The 23,540-nt window shown below is 43.2% G+C and overlaps 1 long non-coding RNA gene across 1 annotated transcript; it reads right to left on the bottom strand.

Annotated features, from left to right (window-relative positions):
- Positions 1–7,600: 7,600 nt before the first annotated feature.
- Positions 7,601–20,953, bottom strand: LOC135907050 (uncharacterized). Its single transcript, XR_010565876.2, has 4 exons — positions 20,746–20,953; positions 19,156–19,197; positions 15,850–16,054; positions 7,601–13,166 (listed from the first exon to the last, which is right to left on the bottom strand). It is a non-coding gene; the product is annotated as an uncharacterized lncRNA (long non-coding RNA).
- Between the last annotated feature and the right edge of the window lie 2,587 nt (positions 20,954–23,540).

Genomic DNA, 23,540 nt, shown 5'->3' with positions numbered 1-23,540 from the left:
ATCTTGATGTCAGTCGATTCGCCGTTGCTTCGCGGATCTAGTGGTGTGCTTCTTTTTGTTGTACTCTCAAAATTGGCGAGCGGAGCAAGGAAAAAGAAACGGAGCCGATGCTTCCACGTCTGCACTGCTCGGCGCTTGGTGGTTCGGTGTTTTACCTGACTGGCGTAACACAGACTCGACTGCGTCCCACACTTCAATTACTTCACTCAACCTCGGCGTGCGTTTGCCACGCCGACTATGTGCGCGTATTCCTAAACCCCGCAGCAGACTCAACCAAAGCGAGCCGGCTGAAGCTACCGCTTGCCTATCACGTAAGGACCTATTTCCCATCAGCCCATTGAACCCAATCCGCAATGCTTTATGACTAAACTTGAAAATTGTCACGTGACGCTCCTTCCTAGTATTTTCCTTCCTCCACGAGTTTACTAGAATACGGTAGAGTGGCACGAGCGGCTGGCGTGGGGCATGCTTTGTAGTGAGGCCCGCGACGACGAAAAATACTGTTGCGGCGCTGCATTCGAAGTGGATTGGGCCGCATTAAAGGGACCCTGATTTTTAGGATTTGTACAAATGTATTGAGTCGTTAGAGTAGGTCCTTCTGGTCGTTAACTGGCGCATCTAGTGCTGCGCGTAAAGCGTGTAATCCATTATAAGGTTTTAAAAATGTAGATCGCTACCGATCGAAGCACACTGCTCGGCGGAATTTTCAGCCCCCCCCCTCCCCCCCCCTTACCCATATGACGCAAATCACGCAATTGACGTCAGAAGGGCGAGCTATCCGATTGGTTGCCCAGGGTGCGTCATCGATAATTTTTGCACTTTTATGGTGAACAAACGATGCTCGTAATAGTTGTAATGTTAGTTAATATGTTCCTCTAAAAGGAAAGTAACACAAAGAGAATGCACAAGAACAATTTTACACTACACTTAAGCACTTCCGGCACACATCAAGCGTCGTCTGCTTGTGTTACAACGTGCTCCATTTTGACGAGAGCTCCGCGGTCAGGGTCGGTTTCAGTCGTTTCGCAAGCATCATGATTCGACTTTCCAGCGTTGTGGACGGCAAACGTAGCGACTGGCAATATGTCAAGCTGCGACATCCTGTCCCTCTGCAAGGCAGCAGACGAGCGGACCGGCTGCAGCGCATCGGACTACCGCTATCCAATCGCCGCCAGGATATGCGCGTTTGCGGCCGTCACTTTACACCGGAAGGTTACGACCACAACAGCGTTTCATGAGTCCGGTATGGGCAGGTTGCAAGTGCATAGGCGGCGCCCTGTCTTTCCGACCCCTAGCGCCATCTGACGAATAGTTGCGCGAATGTGGTAGGATAACTCACGGCGTCAGCAGCCCGCGCTGCGTGTTTGGCGTCCTGCCAAACGGTAGCGATGGCGCTAAACAGCGTGCCGATATTAATTTTAACCGGGTTTCGGGAATTACAAGATCTTCATAGCTTTTTTCGTGAAAAGAATTTAGAGAAAGGAAGTCGTCTATTTGAAGTGGGGCACGTCTACGACGTGAGGGAAGTGTTGAACTCGCACTAATCGGAAGTGACTGCTAGGTTTATTCCGCAAACGAAAAATAATGCACCAGCGAGATGCGTGAAGCTCAGCGTAAGTTACTTCGTTATCTACGGTGTGGACGCATGAAATTATAGGCGACATTGATTCTTGAAGATTGGCGACAGCAGACAAATCCTAGCGGGGAGCTGCGATTGCCGTGCTGGCATCGCAGCGAAGTGCAAGAACGCCGCGGTAGTTTCCCTGTACATACAGGACGGCAAATACGAATCCAAAACATCTCATCCAGGAACGTGGAGCGTACGAGCGACTCGTAAGACCTACCAGAGGTATTCTAACGTTGCTCTCCCGAAACACACAAAAAAGGGGATGAACTTACCAGTTGTGTTAGACTACGCTGGGAAAATATTTTCGCCCAAGTTACTGGAAGTGCGATTTTTTCAGTGTGTGCAAAGGAGGTTCCAATAAACCACGTTGTCAAAAATTTTGGTTATCTCAACTGCCCCTTCGTTGATAATATGCTGGGCGCCGAAGGGCGTATGCCAGCTCAGCCGGCTGCAACCCCTCCTCAAATCTCTCAGCAAGCCCTAGCGCTGTTTGAATGGGAGAGGATTGGGAAAGAGTTCCACAGCTTTACTGCAGTACAGTGTGGGAACAAACTACTTAGTTTGCTGCATATCTTGGTACGCACTGCAGGCAGTGGCGTAGCAAAGGGGGGGGGGGGGGGCCCGGGTCCAAGGGGCCTGTGTGGGGGTGTCATATACGTCTGGAGACACACGGAAATTGTTGATAACCTCACCTTCCTCGAATAAACCCGGGGGAGGGGGGAGGGGACAGAAGACCTATGGGCCCCGGGTGCCAGACGACCTAGCTACGCCACTGACTGCAGGTGTCTCGTTGCTGCCATCATTGCTGTAAAAGCAAAGGATTCAGTGTTATAACGCACTTGACATAACGCCGGAACATAAAACAGCTTATGCCGTCTGACGAGCGCTATCCAGTGTTGACGCCGTTCTGCTTCATACGGTCGGCTTGGAAACCTGTAAAACTTTGTTCCTCGTGAGTTGGTGTACGTGCTGTTGCAGCCCACTACTCAACAGCTCGGGTTGCACTTCGGCATTGCTCAGAAAAGGCAACAGCTCCGCGCGAAACAGTCCACATACAGGCTTTCCGAACGCAAGCGGGCCGGTCGTATCCTGCCGGTTCCGCGCTCGCCGCCGCGAGGGGCGCCCTAGTAGGCGCGGGAACTACGTTCGCAACCTGCCTATGGGGAACCAGCGCTGGATAGGCGGCGCGTCGAAAAGAGTGCGTTGCACGCCGCCCTGGCGACGAAACGCGGCATATCCCAGCCGCTCGACTAGACGACACACGTGTGCATGGCCGTATTATAGTTCGTATGTTTCCGTTTTCGCGCCGCATCAAGTGGACAGTTTTCGTAAAGAACCTAGCGCCATCAAGTGAAGAAATGACGAAAGAAGCTTTTTAAGCTTTATATATTTTTCACAGTGTGTCGCGGCGAGCACGTGTGTTTCTTTAATGGTTGCGCGTGTGCCGTTTCCATGCGTGCTGGGCAGCCTGCCTCGCAAATCTAGCAGCTATGGCTCCGGTCGTGCTGCGGTATGGTTTCGGAAGTATTAGTTGGCCTGAAGACATCCCATACTTCTCTGATTAGACATAGGAAATTCTGATGTTACTTCGCCACTGCAGTCAATGGAGAGTAAAGCTTTATCGCATCAGCTGACTCACGCAAGCAAGGGTTTGAGTGCTCCGCTGCTGGATCTGTAACAACGCTGAATACATTTAGCACTAATTACATAAATTTACCGGATGCATCTCAGCGCCGAGTCCTCATCCGCATGCGCATTTTAAATAACACATAGGTGGCTTAGTCGCGCGTGCGCCGGCAGTATGCGCACACAACGCATATTACAAGGTAGCTTCCCTCCCACATAATTCTTGGCAATGAATGGATAATATTTACTTTTCGTATCGTTCGCTTCGTGCGGTGGCATTGGAAGGGGCTTGGCGGTGGTATTGCGAAGGAAAAATGGTTGGTACATATATGCCGGATGGTGCATGCTATTGCTCATTTTGTTTCCGACGAAATGCCGACTGCAGTCATTCTGCTGTTTGGTACTGGCTGCCACGGCTGACCGTCTTCACTGTCGAATAAACCAAGCACACACGTGAAATTCGATTTAGAAACCAGCCCGACACCGCTTGACAGGGCGACAAGACAGGAACTTGCTCCGCTCGCCTGACTGCTTGTATCCAACGCCGCCTCCGTTCTTGTTCGTAGGGTTTAGATGGAAAGACGCAGAAGGATACATCCTCCCTCATCCCGACGTAGTTGCGGCACTTGTATACGCAACAGTATCGTCGGCATCCTTTTGTTTTCCTTCGACTTTCAGGGCACGCAACGCCACTACCAGTAGCAATTTTCGTCCGCGGGAGCGGCTGAGCTGTGAACGTTCTGACCGCCAGGGCGGCGCTGTAGGTGTAGTGAAAACTTCAGCTCTGGTTCCCCATTCGGGTAAACGCAAGCGCAAGGAGACAGGGACTGGCCGTTTGAACGTGTCGCTTCACGGGATGAGCAGAAGCGCAAATGTGAATGGTCTGCATGGTGCAGCCACCTGGTGGCACAGAGCTCAACCACACACACAGTAGCAGTAACGAAATGTGTTCTTCTTTGCTGCTGGTGTAAATTTTTCGTAGGAGTGTAATGGTTAACACGTTGTTTTTGTAAATGCTTAAAATGTTTTGCACTTGGTTAGAGCACTATTAGCGCTTTGTTTGGCTGGTTGAGTTCTGCGCCAACAGGTGGCTGGACCGGGCAGCCCGATCAGGCCGCTCACGTACGTTTACGCTAAAGTTCCTTCATCAGCTTGAGTTTATGCCTCCAGCCATCCGTCGAAACGCCCAGCTCGCCTGTGGTTACCGGAACACCGGACACGTTCGGCGCTGTGACAGAATGCTCGCAAGACACTCTGCTTCGTTAGCTCTCGCTTGGGGTTCACTGCCGAGCAGGTGTCGGAGAGTTTGGAGAGGCTTGGCGCGCTCGCTCCTAGAGAACCGGAAGTCGACGACACGACGTGCCACCATGACGCAGAGCCAGTGAAGGCGGAGCTTAGCCCCGATCACTCGGCGAACGAGTTGAGGAGAAAATGCATGACTATGGAGGAGGGTAACTTGTAATCGTCCGTAGCTCTCTTAATATGAGACGTTTCACACAAGTTGTGGTGGGAATGATCAACTTTAGCTGTACCCTACGCGTCTACAAAATTTGTCCGAACCATTTCAGGGGCCCTTTAAAGGGAAGCTGAAAGGTTTTCCAGAAAAAATGAGTGAACATCTGTACATAATGGTTTTCAACCCTCCGAATTCGAATATCGTATCCAAATTGAGCGAAAGAAAGCGCAAATATATTTTATTTTGACGAAAAGTGCAGCAGCGGACACGCCCAGCTCGTGCGTCTCGTTTCCGCCTGTGACGTCAACTCTGCGTCGTGACGTCAACTCTGCCGCTGCCGACCGCTGCCGCTACACATGAAGCGCGGTGCCAGGTAGTTTGGTGCTGTTTTCTGAGACGGTAATGGAAAATTTAGAGAGACTGCGTCTTTCTGAGGAGTTCGGCGTTACTCCCTACATGTACGAGCCGATTGCGAAGAGCCGGCCTCTCGAAGAAGCAAACGATGCTGGTGCGAGCAGTGCTTTAGACGCGAACGAAAGCAAAGCCTTGTGATCTCCTCGTGTTGGAAATGCTCTTTAGTGAGTGTGTTTTTTCCAAAGCGATCTAGTGATCTCGGCGATCTTTCGGTGATCTAGTGAGCTAGTTTTCGGTCAAACAACTGTAGTGTTGTGTTCCTGCATGCCTCCTCGTGGAACGTAAGCGGGGATGCGATCGTCGGCATTTGTGCGCTGTCCAAAGCTGTCGGCAATCTACAAAGACGGTTTAAACGCGCGAAAAGCTTCCCGGTTCATGCGGTACGTGTAGCGACCTTCATCTGTTGACTACCACTCACGTTGACTACCACTCACGTTGATTACCACTCACGTTGACTACCACGCACGTTGACTACCGCTCTACATACACGCAGACGCACCAACAAAGGAATGCAGGGTCGATCGAAGCAGATACACGATGGCACGCACGCAGAAACAAGCGCGGTCAGGCACGGTCGCGGACGCTGCGAAGGAACGAAGCAGAGTTGACGTCACAACACCGCGGTTTCCGGTTTCCGCTCCGCTCGCTCACTCAAAGGGGGGCGGAGCTACAGCGCAATTTCAACCGACGATTACGTCGCTCCTAATTGAAAAAAAAACCCAAATTTTACCGACATGGTTTATAAGGTTCCCGCATCCGTATATGAGCGTCTTATTGAATTCGACAGACTCTTCAGCTTCCCTTTAAGGTCGCGCTGTTGGAAAGTGCTGGCGGTACTTGTCGGAAGGGTCACTCGTACTATTTCGCGCGCTGGTATACGTTTTTCGATGGTTCAAATTGCATTTATAATTGCTTATGACATGTATTCATGCTTTAGTAGTAGCTGCCTTTCTTTCTCTTTCATATTTCTTTTTTTTTCATGCCGCTCAGTGAGTGTGTCTGCAGGGAGGGCGCACGTTTTCATTCTATGTTATTATATGGTTCCCTTTGGAGAACAAATATTTTTCTTGTTCTTTAAGCAGCATGTATGTCACGTGCGTATTTTTGCGCATATAGTTTTCCATCAGTAGGTCTTGCGAAACGCAGACGGAAAAAGAACAAATGTAAACTTCCTGTTTGCCGCTTCAAACAAATAAAACCTATCTGCCCCGTCCGGCGTCCTGTACACAGATTTACGGGAAGTATTCTTATAGAAAAAGAGACAATGAAACTCAGTGCCCACCCACTTTGTGAAGAAGGATGACTAGCGAAGCTGTGTATATGGGTTCCTTAAAATGGCGAACTGCACCACGGGTCGGCCCGCATTGCACTATCTTCGGAATTTTTTTTCTACACGCGGACACGATAGTGGGCAAAGTAGCCCTCGACAGATTCGCTGTAAAAAACTGCGGAGCAACACTCCATTCATGTTTCCGTCTTCTTCACGCAACAGAATGCGGAGTGCGAGTTCTTTTATTGCTGTCAGACCTCGGGCGCCAAAACAGTTTTAGGTAGCCATTACATATGTAAATCTTCCCTTACAAAAAAAATTGTTGAAAGGTTATTGAAATATCATTGGTCAACGTCAACAAATGACCTTGAAAGATCATTGGGGAATTGTTGAAACATCATTGAGGAAATTGTTGACAAGTGTTGATAATTGGCCCGCGACATTTTGTCGAAACATCATTGTGGCCTCTCAATTTGAAAGATCATTGGCATATCGTTGAAACGATGGTGTATTTCACTCTTGAAAGCCCATTGAAGCAGTGTTGAAGATGTGTTGTTTGTCGATGTTGAAAGCCCATTGGGGTATTGTTGAAATGTGTTCTTTGTCAATGTTGAAAGCCCATTGAAGCATTGTTGAAGCTGGAAATTGAAAGCCCATTGAGGTATTGTTGAAATTTGTTGTTTGTCGATGTTGAAAGCCCATTGAAGCATTGTTGAAGCTCAAAATTGAAAGCCCATTGGGGTATTGTTGAAATGTGCTGTTTGTCAATGTTGACAGCCCATTGAAGCATTGTTGCAGATGTGTTGAGTCTCAATTGAAAGCCCATGGAGGTATTGTTGAAATGTGTAGTTCGTCAATATTGAAACCCCATGGAAGAAATGTTGCAGATCTGTTGAACATCAACACAAATTACGTTGAAAGCCCTTTATGCCCCACTGGGTATTTAGCAGTTTAAACCTGCACTTACCTTAAAATACTGCTGAGCTATGTTGCATATAATTACCTTTGATGTCATGGTGGTATGTCTGCTGTGAGAGGATAGGGATAAAATTTAAATAGAGGCATTTTGTACCGCAGGCCTCTGTCACCTTGGGCTCAAAAGCATGCTCCTATATTGCCTGTAATAAACCATATTGTAAAACTGCTAGCAGTACTGTTATGCCACTTTTTTCAATTGTCAGAGTGAATGGTCCTCTGAAAAATCAAGAGTGCTGAACTGATGCAGACAAAAACCATTTTTCTAGGTGAACTGTTTATTTGTAACCACACATCTGTGTAAATGTACAACCATTTGTAGTTTGAGATCAGAAACTTCTTAAAAACTATCGCACAGTACAAACTTCCTGCAGCTTGACACCATAACAAAATTGAATACTGAAGATGTAGTCAGTGTGGCTCTCAAGTAAAACACATTTACCAAAAGAAATAAATTTTAAAAAATAAATGCCTAAATAAAAAAATGTACAAGCAGACTGACATGACTGTAAATAAGAACACTCAAAAAAGGTACTTGCTTTCTCTATTAGGTAGCCAGTGGTACTATAACCATGGCACAATTTGCTTGTGCCCACAGCACTCAACTGAGACCTGATATGCAGGGTGGTTATCTTTAAGTTTCATGGAACTGAAGACTGACTGTTGCAGCTAACATAATTCTAGATACAGAGTGACAAACATTACTTGCATGAGAAACAAGACACCATAGTCAGCTGATTAACAAAAACTCAGTTCCTAATAAAGTTTTTACGAATTGTAGCCGGTAATTTTACAAGGTGTATGCACTTAGAATGAATTTCCAGAATGACACTAGTAACGAGACACATGCCATCAAACTGGCTGTAGAAATGCACTGCTGTAGCACTTACTTTTTTTAACAAAACGCACTGTTATGCATCAAAGCACAAAAGTAACTGGAATGCCCATGTATTTCTCTCACATTTATGGAAAAATTTCGAAACTGGTGTCATCTTGGAAATTAATTTCAAGTGAATGTCTTGAAAACTCACTGGCTACAATTTGCAAACTGAAATATGTGTTGTGATGTTATAAGTGAATTAATAAATTTATGACAATCAGTTTAATGTTTTCATTTCTTGTGCTAGTAATGTCCACCTCTGAATAATCCAGCTCAAGAACAAGAATTATGCTACCTGGCAGACAACTTAAATATCTGTAAAACTGAAAAAGGATCACTGTACAATCCTTATATGTTGGTTGAATGGTGTGCGCCAATTTCAGTAAACCTTACATACTTTTGAAACATGGCAATCACAATAAGTGATGCTTATGGGAGCAGTTTATTATGCTGCATTGCTGTTGCATGATCCAGTTGTGTTTTCTGCCATGATAACGTTCCTGCACAGGTAATTCCAAATCAAGCAACTTATTCATATTAACCGCTTCAGATTTTCATATGAAACAAGGACAGCTATTAGAGATGTGCTGGAATACAGCAAAATTGCTCCTTGTGCGAGTTCCATTTCAATTTTATTCGCTGCCACAAAAAATAACGAAATAATTCAGAAGATATGGTTTTATGTAAACATGAAAGGCACATCATCGCCATTACTGGAGATGTTTCGTTGCATATTAAATTTAAGCCGACTTATACCTATTAATTTTACTCATGTATTTTAGATAGCAATAAACCATTTTTACAAAGTTATGTAAAATGCCGTTTTTACTGAACTCTAAAAATGGCACAGATGCACTTGCAGGTACACGATTCCATGCCGAATTGACAAGCATTTTTTTGACACCGCACATATATCTGAAACATTGCCACATGTTTACTAGAGTTCGAAGCTCGTTACCCACTTTATTTATTTTTGCCAGATATTTTGTAGCATTTTAGGTGACAGTTTAGTTTTCCTGTTCAGCTGAGCTAGAGGACATCAAATGTCCTCTAGCTTTTCATTTTTTTTCAAATGCTTCAAATACTTTTTTTATTCAAATGCACATTGTATTGATCGAGGCCTTCAAATGGTGTGCGTGGAAATACGGTGAAGTGATGAAACTGCCAAAATAGCCAATTTTTCAAATATTTGAATACTTCAATTGCTTTTGGCACCGGCAAAAATGAGTCAAATTGCAATCCGTTAGTTTTTTTTTTTCGTCAGAAAAAATTCACAGGACAGAAATTAAATACAGAATGGTACCCCAGGTGACATAGTATAGCAGAAAAATATATGAAGCTCTGAAGGTTCAGTTGATCGCCTGTAAAAAAAAAATTCTAATCTTTTGCAAGAAGCTTCATGTTCAAGGAAAAAACAGCCTTCGTAGTTGGCGAAAAAATGTGATACATTATTGGATAGCTCTACAAGTCTGCTTTGCATGTGTGAAGTTAAAAAAGGCATTTTTAAATGCGAGAAATTCTTTTTTGAAATTTTGTCAGCACCGACTTTTCTCTGAGGTGCGCACAGCTTGCTGGCCGGGAATGCAGACGACAAAGTCGGCTTCGTATGCAACACGGATGACAAAGAAGCGGTGTTAGGGTCTGCATTTGATTGCCAAGGGACACATGCTCTAATGCAACGAGGCTTGTGTTTGGTGTGGGCCAGGCAAACCATACAGCCATTGCACATAAAATATCGATACGAGGTCTGTTAGAAGAGTATCCGACCTTTGGCTGAAGAAAAAAAACTGGCATAACTGAAGCGTTGGAAACTTAATCACCCTCAAAATAGTCTCCTTGGGAATCCAGCCATTCCTCCCAGCGGTGCTGCCATTGTTAGAAGCATTCCGAGAAGGCCTCTTTCCAAATGGACTTTAGCTCAGCTGTCGTTGCAGCCATAATGTCTTCTCTTGTCTGAAATCACGCTTGTTTCAATGGCCCCTTGATTTCGGGAAACAGCCAGAAGTTCAGGCCGCCATATCAGGAGAGCAAGGAGCCTGTCGAACTACAGGAGTCTGGTTTTTCGCCAAAAAAGTCTGAATCAAGTGCGAGAAAAGCATTGTCGTGATGGATGTGCCAATTTCCTGTTGACAACTTCGGTATCATGCTCCATACAGCATCACATAGGCCATGGAGGACATCCCTGTAGTAGTCTTTAGTGATTGTTTGACGCTGTGGTGTGTATCCTTGGTGTACCACACTGCGGGAGTCAAAGAAAGCAGTCAGCAACACTTTGACGTTGCTGCACACTTAGCGGTCTTTGGTTGGCGACGTGGAATGCTTCCACTGTAACGACTGGGATTTGGTTTCCGGGTCGTAAACATACACCCAAGACTTGTCACAAGTGATTATGGTGTGGAATGCTTCCACTGTAACGACTGGGATTTGGTTTCCGGGTCGTAAACATACACCCAAGTAAACATACACCCAAGACTTGTCACAAGTGATTATGGTGTGGAATGCTTCCACTGTAACGACTGGGATTTGGTTTCCGGGTCGTAAACATACACCCAAGACTTGTCACAAGTGATTTTGGTGTTCATGAAGTTGGGGTCACTGTTTGTGGAATCCAGCATGTCTGTGAGACTTCAACACGAAGTTGCTTTTGCTCCACCATGAGCAGCTTGGGAACGAATTTCAGCGCAACTCTCTTCATGGCCAAATCTTCGGTGATAATGGAATGTGGATAAAATGTGCTGATGCCCACCTCTTCCGCAATTTCTTGGATAGTTACACTACGGTCCCGCATCACCACGGGGTTCACTTCGGCAATGACCTGGTCATTTCGGCATGTTGATGGCCGACTGGAGTGTGGCTCGCTCTCAACTGATGTGTGGCCGTCTTTATACTGGTTGTACCACTCCTTAATCTGTGTGCTGCTCATAGCATAGTCACCGAAAGCAGTCTGAATCTTCCGGATGGTTTCCACTTGGCTGTCGCCCAGTTTCTGGCAAAATTTGATGCAGTAGCACTGCTCCAGTCGCTCTGCCATTTTCCTTGCAATAAAAAACCGACGAGAGCACTGTACTACCTCATTCAAACGCTGCGTCTCAGCAATTCACGATATTGGCAGGTGGGAAAAAATTCGTGCATGCGCACAAAGGTTCAAGGGCGGCTGATGAAAACGTGCTTATTTCATATTCATCAGGTGTTCGCAAAAAAAGGTCGAATACTTTTCTAACAGACCTTGTACGTAATAAATATGTGAGGGAATCCTGCAGTGCTAAAAGATATGTTCCATGCAGTTTAGAAAAAGAAATATCAGCTATTATGTAGACAGTAAATCCAGAAAGAGCACTGATATTGTTCATACAAAGCATCTTAAAGGGCATGTCGCATTGCAATGCAACATAGAGGGAGCAGGACATTTTGTGCCCTGCTCCCTGAAGCCCAATGATGATGCAAGTAGAAAACACCTTCATAATTCAGACTGAAAACCTACATGAGTATGAACAAATTCTTGTGGTGTTGTTTGCTACCACTGTTTCAGAACTGGAACATGCTCATCTATGAAAGTCATATGTGCCATGTTCAGTCTGATGTGGTCAGACACCATTGGCGACCACTTTTTGCGTTCATGTTAAAAAAATACGAGTTGAGACTGCAGCAGCAGCGCTTGACGTCACCTGCTTTCGTAATGATAAAAAAGGCAGTCAGTTTGTTGAGTAGTTCCTGTGGCTAATATATTAACAACCTTTCCTTGCTAGATGACATGGCTTCATATATTTATGCTGTATGTGTGATCCACAAATGAACATTATAAAAAATAATATATCGCACTTAAAGAATAATAACTTTTTGTTACTTGTCACATGCATAGCAGACATGTACGGCTGTGTAGTGATGGGTGACACATTTTTGTGCCAACCACCAAAGCTAATTTTTTACCTTCAACACGAAGCTTGCAAAAAATTTCAACTTTAGTTTTTTTAGCTGATCAACTGAACCTCCAAGCCTTGAAATATTTTGCAGCTATACCAAGTGAACCAGTCTGATTTTATATTCATTTTGTGCCTTCTGTATTTCCCTACGTTAGAAGAAAATTCAAACTTTGCAAATTTTGGCAGTCACCACTTCAGTCTCTTGACATGAACACCATCTGAATATCTGGATCATACAATTTCCCTTTCAGAAGAAACGTGTATCAGTGGCTTCTAGCTTAGCTGGGCAAGAACAATAAATTTTTGCCAAAATTCAAAAAAATTTTTGTGAAGGAAAATAAATGGGGAGCAAGAGTTCGAAGCTTCAACTATATCTGTGATGGCCAAAAAAAACGCTGGTTGGTTGCCCTGTAATGACTTAAGAGTATGTATGAAAGCAAATTTTCTCGAACATTTTCTCGCTGTACCTACTCAAAATCAAGCAAACTTGAAATGGTTTGCCATAATGGAACAGTTCTTGAAAAAATTGTTGGGTGGTTTGGCATGAAATGACTTAAGATACTTAAAAAATATATTAATAAGGAAACACTATCCTTAATGGAACCATATCAAAAACTAACATAAAAATGTAGTGAACTATAACAAAGCACAGCACTTGTATTCTGGATTGAGCAATCCAATGTGGGCTTCTCAGGAGACTAGCATAATTAACATAAATAATATTAACATAAAAATGTCAAGCCATAGAAAGGCACAACATTTGTATGCTCATATGAGAAATCCAAATTGGGTCCCTCAGGAGACTAACATAAAACATAAGAATGTCGAGAGTTACAAGAGCACAACACTTGTGTTTTGGTTTGAGCTGTCCAACTTGGGCTCTTCAGAGGTGAAGGGGCAGGGGCAGTTGCTTCAGGGGCAGGGTCCCATGCGAGAAGCGAGGCCAGAGTTCTTTACATAGGGCATGTTGGTACCAGGAAATTTGCGACACGTGAAGCCTGCAAAAACAAGCCAGAAGAAGTTTTAAACAGCAACTTCCACATGCAAAAGAATGGCATGCAATATGCCCTCGTTATAATGAAATTGATTTATGTATTTGTGTTCCTTTATTCCAATTTTCCACGGGTACAGCTTTACAGCATGACCATTTAAATTTATTTAGTGTGGCACAGGACTCCACTAAGTGTCAAATGCAGGAAAGGGCAAAGAGGAACAAAACACTGTAGCAATATAACTTTATGAATATCTTCAATGTCAAAGATGTGAACTTTGCTTGCTGAGAAAAAAATGGTGAAAAAAATTCATGTCGTTCATAAAGAACCCTGAACTAACAACTAAAATTATTTCTTGTAACTTCATAATTAAAATGTGCAGCACTTCACTGCTTTTCCATGCTCCTAATACAATAGTGTCATGTCACTAGAATTGAGTGTAGCTTCATTTGATGTTAGGTTTCCTGAGTTCACATGCAATCGGAACGTACTTCTCGCCTTACAATGACTTAGGACTTTCTACATTAAAGAAGACACTGCTTACAGCGAAGTATGTTTTCTGCCTCAACGACTGAATTACTGTTATAATGAGGATTCCGTGTAGTTGTGCATCAGGCTGCTTAGCATGACACATGCAGAATGTGACAGATACGAAGAAATGCTGTCTTTTAAGAGCCATATGCCATAGGACTGACTTCTTTAACCCTTTTAGAGTTCACTGCCAAACATCTGTGGCTGTGACAGAACGTTCTGAAAAAATTTGTCTTTTCAGAACAAAGTGTTGCCTAGCATCCCACTGGAGGTGCTGCAACCTTCTGAGACTTCTAGAAAATATTCTTATAGTGCTGTCGCTCCTTGGGCTTCTCCCAAACTGATCTTTCACTTAGCTCCTTGGTGTCTGTCATTGCACTAATTTGGGAGTGTTGCCACAAGTTTTTGTAAGTTTCATTACACAAAAAACTATGCTGCTTTATCCTGCATAAAAAATAAAACATGTAAAACTGCAAATACTGAAATGGTATTGCCACTTTATTGTTATTTAAAAACATTATTTACCAGTTTATTTTCTCGGAAAGTCGCCCTGAAGAACTTAAATCTGCATAAAAATATTAAGGATGCGCGAAAAGTGATTTTTGAGACTGAACCGAATAATGCCAGAAGCAAATCAAATATTGGATAGCTTCTGAATAATGAACAGCTGATATCACAATTAATGTAAGATGAGGTTCACATACTACTATTCTTAAAGTTAGCAAGTTTCTGTCATTGTTATGTTATGAAGAGCTGTTTATTAAAAACACAAATGGAGCAGCAAAAAGTTTCTTCACATGCACAGGACTCTTCAGTAAGCATAAATGATTGCTGTACAGCCTCTAAAGTATAGCTACTTTAGTAACGTAGCCTGGTCTGCTATTCTTACAAGTTCTTACGTTTTATGTCTATACTATGTTATTGGAGGTGAAAATTTACCGTACTTTGGCTCAAATTTCATGTTTTATTGGTGTTTCAAAATATTAGAATAATACTCACATTTACAAATAGTGACCATTCAAAGACTAAATTGAATAGGACACTATTCAATTCGAAAGTTTTGAGTATGTGCACACCACAAAAGATATATAACTCCTAAATTAGAGGCATATTTCTCCCCAAAATGTGATCCTCAACGGGCTAAACAAGAGCGACAGAAAAGCCCATTCATCTTTTTGATAAATTTAAGCCCATAATCTACTTGGCAATGGTTCATAACCCTGTTATAACCCTGTTAACAGGTAGGTGAAGTAAGGAAGCAGGAAACAATTCTAATAATTTCAGAATGGGAGTAGTGGACATGTCCGACGGTCTGTAAGAAGCTTTATACATTAGGCCCCAAGAGCCTATTCTCCATTTATTGAAGTATATGGGGAAAAGCCACATAATATTTTTTTCATATCTTAGAATACAAAGTGATAAAGTGCATGTTAATAAATACGAGTCATAGGTTAGGTGCTTAGAATAAGTAAGCATCCACTAAACATAGTACTGTTGACAGTGAAGCTGGCAACTCTGTCCCTGTTGTTTCTTTGATTGAAACTACCAGAAGAAAATTGCCACACCACTCAGGTTCCCTCTGCTGAAAGGTTTCGGTGTCGGATCACATGGACCTCCTTCAAGATGGGAGCAACTTTGATTTGATGTGGTCTGTTAAAATTGGTGAAACTACTGTTTCACATCTCAGAACATGGAGAGCTGTTTTGATTTCTGCAATTTGGTGAACGTGCTCCTGCTCGAGCTGAGCAGTAACCACACTTGAGCATAGCTTCTCCACAATTCGTGTATTAGAATAACACTTTCAGGCTACTTAACCATGTCCTCCATGCCAAAAGATTTGGAGCGTGCTTCACAGACTATTCCTTGCAATGACAGCCAAGTAGCACTGCTAATGCACAAATGCAGCTCATTTTATTTGGTGGAGATGCTAAAAACTTTCGGCAGTGAAGGCAGCTTTTAAATTTTAGAAGCATTTGAGTATGGCGGCATTAGGCACTTAAGATCATATGAACAGTCATTCCAAATGGTAGGCTATTGTAGCACACAACTGCACACACGGGCTACATGAAAGTCGTTTGTTATGCCAATGGCAAGTTCATAATTTTAGAAAAAAAATGTGAATGTAAAAATGCAACCGGAAAGGATATATGGTACTTGCCTATAACAGCACTGACCCTGATGGGGTCAAGAGCCTCTGTTGCCCCTTGGTGTTATTTCCAAAGCCCAAATGGCCCATGAGCTCCTCCTCTGTGAACACATGGTGAAGCAAGGCCCTTGCAAACTTTCCTGGTCCACCATGGCAGGCCATAGTAAGCTGGGCCAGGATAACCTTCTGAATGTGCACTCTTACAGCCTATGTGAACCTGCATGTTTAAGTAAATGTTAGCAAAACAGTTTTAAGCCTTTCAAGTACATTCACACAACAGCCCTACTGCAAATAAATTACAAAAGTACCTGTTGCAAATCTAGAACGCTAAACTTGACTTCTTACAAGCTTCTGATACTGTCTGGATGCCACATGTTTCAAAAAAACAATCCAGCACAAACAAGAATAATAAACCAAAGTATCCAAACATCTAGTACTTGAAAAAGGGGAGTACCAGCGAAACACAAATGACACGCACACAAGGAAACGGCATTAGACATGGACGGACATTGGGACGGACCAGCGTTTGTCCCTGTCTAACGCCTTTTCCATGTGTGCGCGTCCTTTGTTTTGCTGGTACCCCCCGTTTTCAAGTTCATCATGCACCAACTGGCCCAAGAGCTTGCGTTAATGCACATCTAGTACTATTTATTGTGATTACCATTCTTGGGATACTTCATATTTTCAGGTGTTTGTCTCGATTGTCCCATCCATTTGTGTGAATATGTAGCCCATGGTCTAATGGGGAGATCGGGCTGCTATGTTTAGGGAAGAGTTCAATATCAACCGTTGGAACAGCTTAGGTGACTGGGTATGCGACCCTGGGCATATGCCACTTTTCAACGAATCTCTTTCACGCTATCTTGAGCATATGCTGCTGCTTGTGTTGGCAAGCAGCATTAGGAGCTCGAAGTGGGACATGATTGTCGATCATTACTAAGATTACCACTACACATCACGTTCGCTTGCTGTGCTCCAGAAGTAATGCGAGATTCCACTCCACTGTATGAAATGTACATAAGCCGCAAGGACAGTAAATTAAATCTCAATAAAATTATTCTACACGCAACGCACAGGCTGCACAAGATCACGGAGTGAACTCAGAAGTTTGTGGACAGTCAGTTGATGTCCATGTCAGGGACCTCTAGGGAGACTCGGTCATTTCCTCGATGTGCATCATCGTGCCGTCACACATTGTATTACAATTCTGTCTCGTTGTACCACTAATAGTCATCACGTATCACAGAATTCAAAATATAAATAGACACTTATATCTACTGTTTATTTAATCTTTACGGAAAATACTTTGAGCATGAGTTTTTGCAGAGATCATGAATTCGACCGCTTAAAGGAGCACTAAAGTAAAATTAAATTAATTAAATTTCGGCGTTTTAAGTGCCAAAACGACAATCTGATGTTTAAGCTTGTTTCACATGCAAGCGATTCAGCGAATGGAGCGAACAGCGGCGCGGCGCTGCGAAGCTTTTCGCGAAGTTTCGTTTCACATGCATTGCCGCCGCGCATTTTCCGCTGCTGCGAATAGCAATGTTGCTGGCATAAAACACAGCACTTTCAGCCAGTTTCGGTAGTTTGCGACTACCAACATAAGCATTGCTTTGTCCCTGCCTCTCAAATTTTTATTTTATAAATACATATCCTGCGCTTAGCAATTTAACAATTCGTTGAAAAGCTCTCTTGGCATGTTGCCTGTACCACGCGTAGCAAGTAAATAAACATCGTCCTATGCGCAGGCTTTCCAGAACTAATCCTCCGCTGGTCAAGTGTCGAAGTGGGCCATTCGGAAGCAGTGCTGCCGCTCTGCCGCTGCGATGAAATTCCAACTTGCCCGAACCTTGCCGCTCCCGCCACCGCTTGAAACTGATTTCTGCGGCGCGGCGGCAGGATTTGCAAGCATTTTCGCTTGCATGTGAAACAGGCTTTAGGCACGCCATAGTGGGGAACTCTGGATTAATTTTTACCAAATCAGGCTGCAAGGTACATGGGCAGTTTTGGATTTCACCTCCATCAAAATGCGGTTGTTTGATCCTGTGACCTCGTGCTTAGCGGCGCTGTGCCAACACCCCTAAGCAACTATGGCAAGAAAGCACTAAAGAGAAAAATTATTTTAGATGTATCTGTAAATGACTTTTCTACAATTCAAGAGATTCACTCGTACCGTGACAAGAGGCTGAGTAAATTGTAAAAGCAGCTAGAGGAAAGATTGGTGGCAGAGCTGCCTTGAAGTTACCACACCCGCTTGCTATGACGTCATGGATTTTGATGATGTCTGTTCAGGTGCAGCAATTTTTTTTTACACATAAATATGTTCTTCATCGTATTCCAAAAACTTAACAACCGTCAGGAACTTTTACTGAAACAATACAACCCAAGTTTGTAAAAATACTTGAAATCCACGACGTGACAATGAGATGTCGGCACAAAGATTTTGGGGCGATACTCAGAAAATTGAACGTTGAGCTTTATTTTCTCCAATAATCAAGCAATTACCAAGAAATTTACAGAAATAGATATTTAAAATGATGCTTTATTTTAAATTCATTTAGGGTGTCATTAGTGTCCCCTTAATACAAAACAAGGAATGCACTTGGCTGCGTAATAGGTTAACATGCATCACTGGTTCTCATTAAGGCAGGATTATCAGTATAGCAAAGGGCATGCACTGGCTGCTCCAGAGGGGAGCCCTTCCACTTCCCCTCAACCTCCCAATTTCCAATTTATGAGCAGTGATACAATTTCTGTATCTTAACAAGACATAATGCCAAGATAGAGCATGTGGTGACCGGCACTTCGCACCATCCAGCTCAGCATCAATCTTTTTGGAATTTGGCCCTTGAAATGCAGAAAGCCCCGATCATTGCTCGTTCTTCAGCCAACTTTCTCAAAGGGTGCTGCTGTTCTGGTTTGATACCTCTAGCAGTGCACTGCTGTATGACATAGGTCATTATACCTTCGTTCTGGTAAAACTATAAAGATGTTCACTCATGTAGACCACTAACGTCCACACTAAGTTTCATATCAGGCATATACACTGAAAAAGACACATTCTGCGTTTAATATGTTCACAAGTGACACTGAAATTCACTCCTAGTCCCGGTGCAGTTGTTAAGTCTTTCAGCTGAGTGCTTAAAGGCACCATGTCTCCTAATGAAGGCACTCTGCACCAATTGATCACTGGAGCAATTGCCTTGCAGTTGCATCAGCAATGTTGTTTTTTTTCCTGCTTCCTGCAATACATTTTCACAGCATCACTGTATTTGATCATGGTGACGCTACAGAATGGATGACCAAAGAATTCACCTTTAGCGTTCCGGCTGGGGCGTCTCCCAGCTCACTTTGAATCTGAAAAAAGATGTCAGTATTAAAACGTGAAGCCACGATGCAGCAAAAGCGACAATCAAAAGAGCTACATGGACCATTAGGCTGACATAAATGGACGGATACAAATGACTAGTCATCGAATACACGAAAGTGTGGCCGCTCTTGCCAATGGCAGTGTGAGCTTGTCAAATAATTTATTTCACATTCCTCTACTTATTTTAAAAATTATTTCCACGCATCTACTTAACTGTTATGGCCACATATTAAAGGCAGCTTCTTCATATAAAGCCACAGTGTTACATTCTTTTACTCCCCGTCTACCTGATGCTACTGACGTTTTGCTTACACTCAAAGAAAGAATTTCACAGACCTGCTCTTTCGACAAAGCATTATTCCAAGCTTGTGGCAAAGCGTCGTCATTTAGTTCACAACGATGCGCTCCCCTTTCAATCTGCTCACTGTGTAGTGCTCGGATTCAAAGCAAAAATGGCTTTTCGACATAACTAGCTACTTCTATGGTCACAAGAAACAATGCTAATTATTGATGTTTATGTTGCCGATAACATATACATGCCGCCTCGAAACACAGTGGGACGACAAGGCAGATATGCCAGGCATTTATCTCGTTCCTTTACTGATTTTAAAACTTTGTTACATCAATCAGTTACTAAAGTGCGAAAAGCTGAAATTTCACGCTGTTACATTTCTTTAATGTTCTATCCCAGTAAAGTAGGACCTGGAGTGCCATGAAATCTGCCTTTCCGTGAATGCAGAGCGCCTACGCGAAGCCGTTTGGGCGAAGCACTCGATGGCACCGAACGGTGAAGATAAAAAAAAGAAAGTTGAATGCGCGCTAACAGGTGGAAAACAAAACACACGCGGTTGGCAAGGCGTATAACTCGGTGATTTCGCAGCACTCTAGCATCACCCCTATTGTATGTCACGTATCGCATAGAATCGCATGTAACACACTTGAAATTTTTTATTATTGCGAGACAGCCTCCTCTGTGTTTTCCGGTCGCGCGAACGTCGGCCGCACGGCGTGACAGATAGTGGCGTTGAAGCACCGCGGTGTCACTCGATCATGAAGGGAACAGCAGGGAACAGCGCAACAGAATACATTTTCGCTGATCCCACCGCCCCCCCCCCCTTTGTTGCTACAGCTCACTCACACGCCTTGTACTAGCGTGGCGCAAACGAAATATCTTCGATTACAGTACAGATCGGATGGTTTCACGTCGCATTGTTATGCGCTCATTAATAAGGCTAACTCAATCGGTGCTCGAACACCGTATCAGAAATCATGGCGTACAACAGCCCTGTTTTAGCTGGCACCACATAGCTGCCTTACGTCACCACAAGCGGAGAGTAAAGTTAAACCAGGACAAAGCTCCACGTTATATATCACAAATCTAGTGCTGTACAACCAATTCTCGCAACGGAAGGATAGTGCTAGGAATGAAAACTAGAAAAGAGGCGCGCGGAAAACACGCACAGGCGCTAAACTCATTTCCGGGCATTACCGCGTCGCAATGGACGAACAAGGGGAATTCGAAACACTCAACTCACCGTTGATGTCGCCGAGTCGGAGGCGATCATGGCGATCTTCGAGGCAACAAGCCCATAAAAAGCGAGCAACACGCAGGAATATTCCAAAGATGTCACAGCGAAGCACACAAAGAACGCAGAAAAGCAGGAAGCTTTCAAGCGAACAGCGTACACGAACTCGCCGGAATGCTCCAAGCATCAACACCGCAAACGCGCAATCATACATGTACACTCATACAAATACACGCTTATATTATCATAAATTGTACCATTTGATAACAAATTCTGTGATGTCATGTTATTACAGAACAATTGTTGCGCTTTGCAAGTGTATGAAAATTTTTTGCTTCACTTCTTTGATGAACTACTTTCTTTAGCGCAGTAACGCGGTGCACCGGCCGGAGCTAATGGAGTGCGCGGGAAAAGGCGCCAAATTCAAACGTCGCAAACGCCGTGCTAATTTGTGCGCGCACAGTTTTCGTCGTTTGGATTAAAAAAAAAAAAGTAACGCGTGCTGCAACCATGCGGACTGAACTGTTGACCAGAAAAGTACAGAAACGTCGCTGTTTGTGCTTCTTATTTCGACGTCACAGCAAACTGCAGGCGGTCTGTCGTCCCATTCTTTTAAACATTTGTGTCTGTGCTTCTGCGCTGTGCGATTTGTCACCGAGAACGTATAGCAGCGCACATTCTGCTTGGTGGCCGAGCAGATTCCCAACACATTCGCCAGCACCCCGTCTACGTCACAGAAAAGAATTTGGCCTCCATGTGAAATATGAGCACGATGACATACATATCAGCCAGTGGCGTAGCCAGAAATTTTGTTCGGGGGGGCCTACGCCACTGGCCCAATATATATATATATATATATATATATATATATATATATATATATATATATATATATATATGTATATATGTATATATATACATATATATATGTATATACATATATATATATATAGATATATACATATATATATATGTATATATATGTGTGTGTGTGTGTGTGTGTGTGTAGCTGCACGTTGCAGCTCAGCCTCCTCCTTAAGAGGAAGCTTTAGCTCGGGTGCTCCTATTTAAGTACATGTAGAAGGGGAATTCGTTTTTCCCTGCAACCACTTCACCAAATTTGAGGAGGTTTGTTGCATTTAAAAGAAAAGGTTTATTTCTAGTGACTAATGGCTTCGAATTTTTCATTTAGGTGGTCCATTATGTATTAAAAATTGTCCAAAATTGAAAATTTTCAGAAAACGAGACTATCAAGTTTAAAACTCCGTGACTCAACAGTGAAAAATGATATCACAATTCTGTGGATTGCATCTAATTGTACATCTACAGCGGACAAAATAGATATGTTACACATGAATCTCAAAAAAATTTAGTATTGTGGAAATACGGCTTTTGCAGAACCCTTGTACACAACGTAACGTATTCACGTAAGATACAAATTGACACAGCAAACTTGTCCGCTTTGACTGTTATATTAAATGCCGTTTACAGAACCACAATATCTGTCCTTCATGCATAGCTATTAGTTTGTAAACGTCGTACTTCTGTTTTTTTAAACTTTCGAATTTTCCAAAATTTTTTAAACAAAATGCAGGCCCTAAATCGAAGTTGTGTTTCCAACAGACACTAGGATTTAACTTTCTCTCTCAAATGCAACCAATTTCAATAAAAGCGATCAGCAGGATTATCTCAGAAAAGCGTTTCTGCGTTTTACAAGTATTTGAATATATAAGCCGCGTCGGATTGGGCCCGAGCTAAAGCTTCCTCTTAAACAATTTATCGAGGGATCAAATACATGAATAATAACTGCATTGTCATTGCCAAAGATGCTGCAAACGAATTCTTGAAAGTTACGCACTGTAAATACAAGTAAAATATTAATTTTTCATAAAATATTGTACTCGTATGTGCCAAAAATTGTGCCCAACATAACTGACGTCAATTCTTCCATGTTTTTTTTGTCTATTTATTAAGTAAAGAAAATACCACACGAACTATAGAACTATATCAGTTCGAAACCAGGAAAGCAGTGCATGTCACTGATATGAAAAATTAAAAGGGAATGATCTGAACAATTAAGTTGAGGACAAATATGTTAATGAAACTTTGTCATTCAAGAACCGTGCTTACATTCTTGTATGTATGCAATGGCCAGTGAAAAATCTCAATGACGCTGTCGTTTGTTCCAATGTATTACGCAGGAGTAGCTGTCCCTTGTCATGTATCGTGAGTAATTGCCCCGAAGTTATAGTCGCGACAGAGAGCACGTATAAAAAGCAGGAGTTCTGCAAGATATATGAGGGCAAGTCAAATGAATGAGCCAACAATGGGGTACTTTATTTAAAAGTAGTCTTCATGAGAATTTAGACATTTGTCCTATTGACTAACGAGTTGCGTGATTCCCGTCTTATAAATCTCCTTGGGTTGCTGCTTCAAAAAGTTTGTATCTGGTTCCCTTGAGCAGTTTTTTCGGCTGCCCCAAAATGTAGAAGTCGCAAGGTGACATGTCTGAGCTGTATGGCGGATGTTGCAGCGTTTCCCACTTGAGCTTTGCCAGTTTTGTATTAACCACATAAGCGACGTGGGGACAGGCATTGTCGTGGAACAAGATGACCCCATTCGTCAATTTTCCACGTTGTTCGTCCTTGATTGCGACACGCTGCCATTCTGGCGTTTCACAATGTCGGAAACAATTGATAGCCTCTCAAGATTTAGCAAATTCTATCAGTAATGGACCCTGTCGATCGAAAAAAAAGTCAACAACACCTTTCCAGCGGAAATGATGGCCTTTACGTTCTTTGGGC

This window comes from Dermacentor albipictus, unplaced genomic scaffold (assembly GCF_038994185.2).
Source record: "Dermacentor albipictus isolate Rhodes 1998 colony unplaced genomic scaffold, USDA_Dalb.pri_finalv2 scaffold_14, whole genome shotgun sequence".
Taxonomy (NCBI): Eukaryota; Metazoa; Arthropoda; class Arachnida; order Ixodida; family Ixodidae; genus Dermacentor; species Dermacentor albipictus.
Note: the sequence above shows the minus strand (reverse complement) of the source record. Positions and strands in the feature narration are given on the sequence as shown.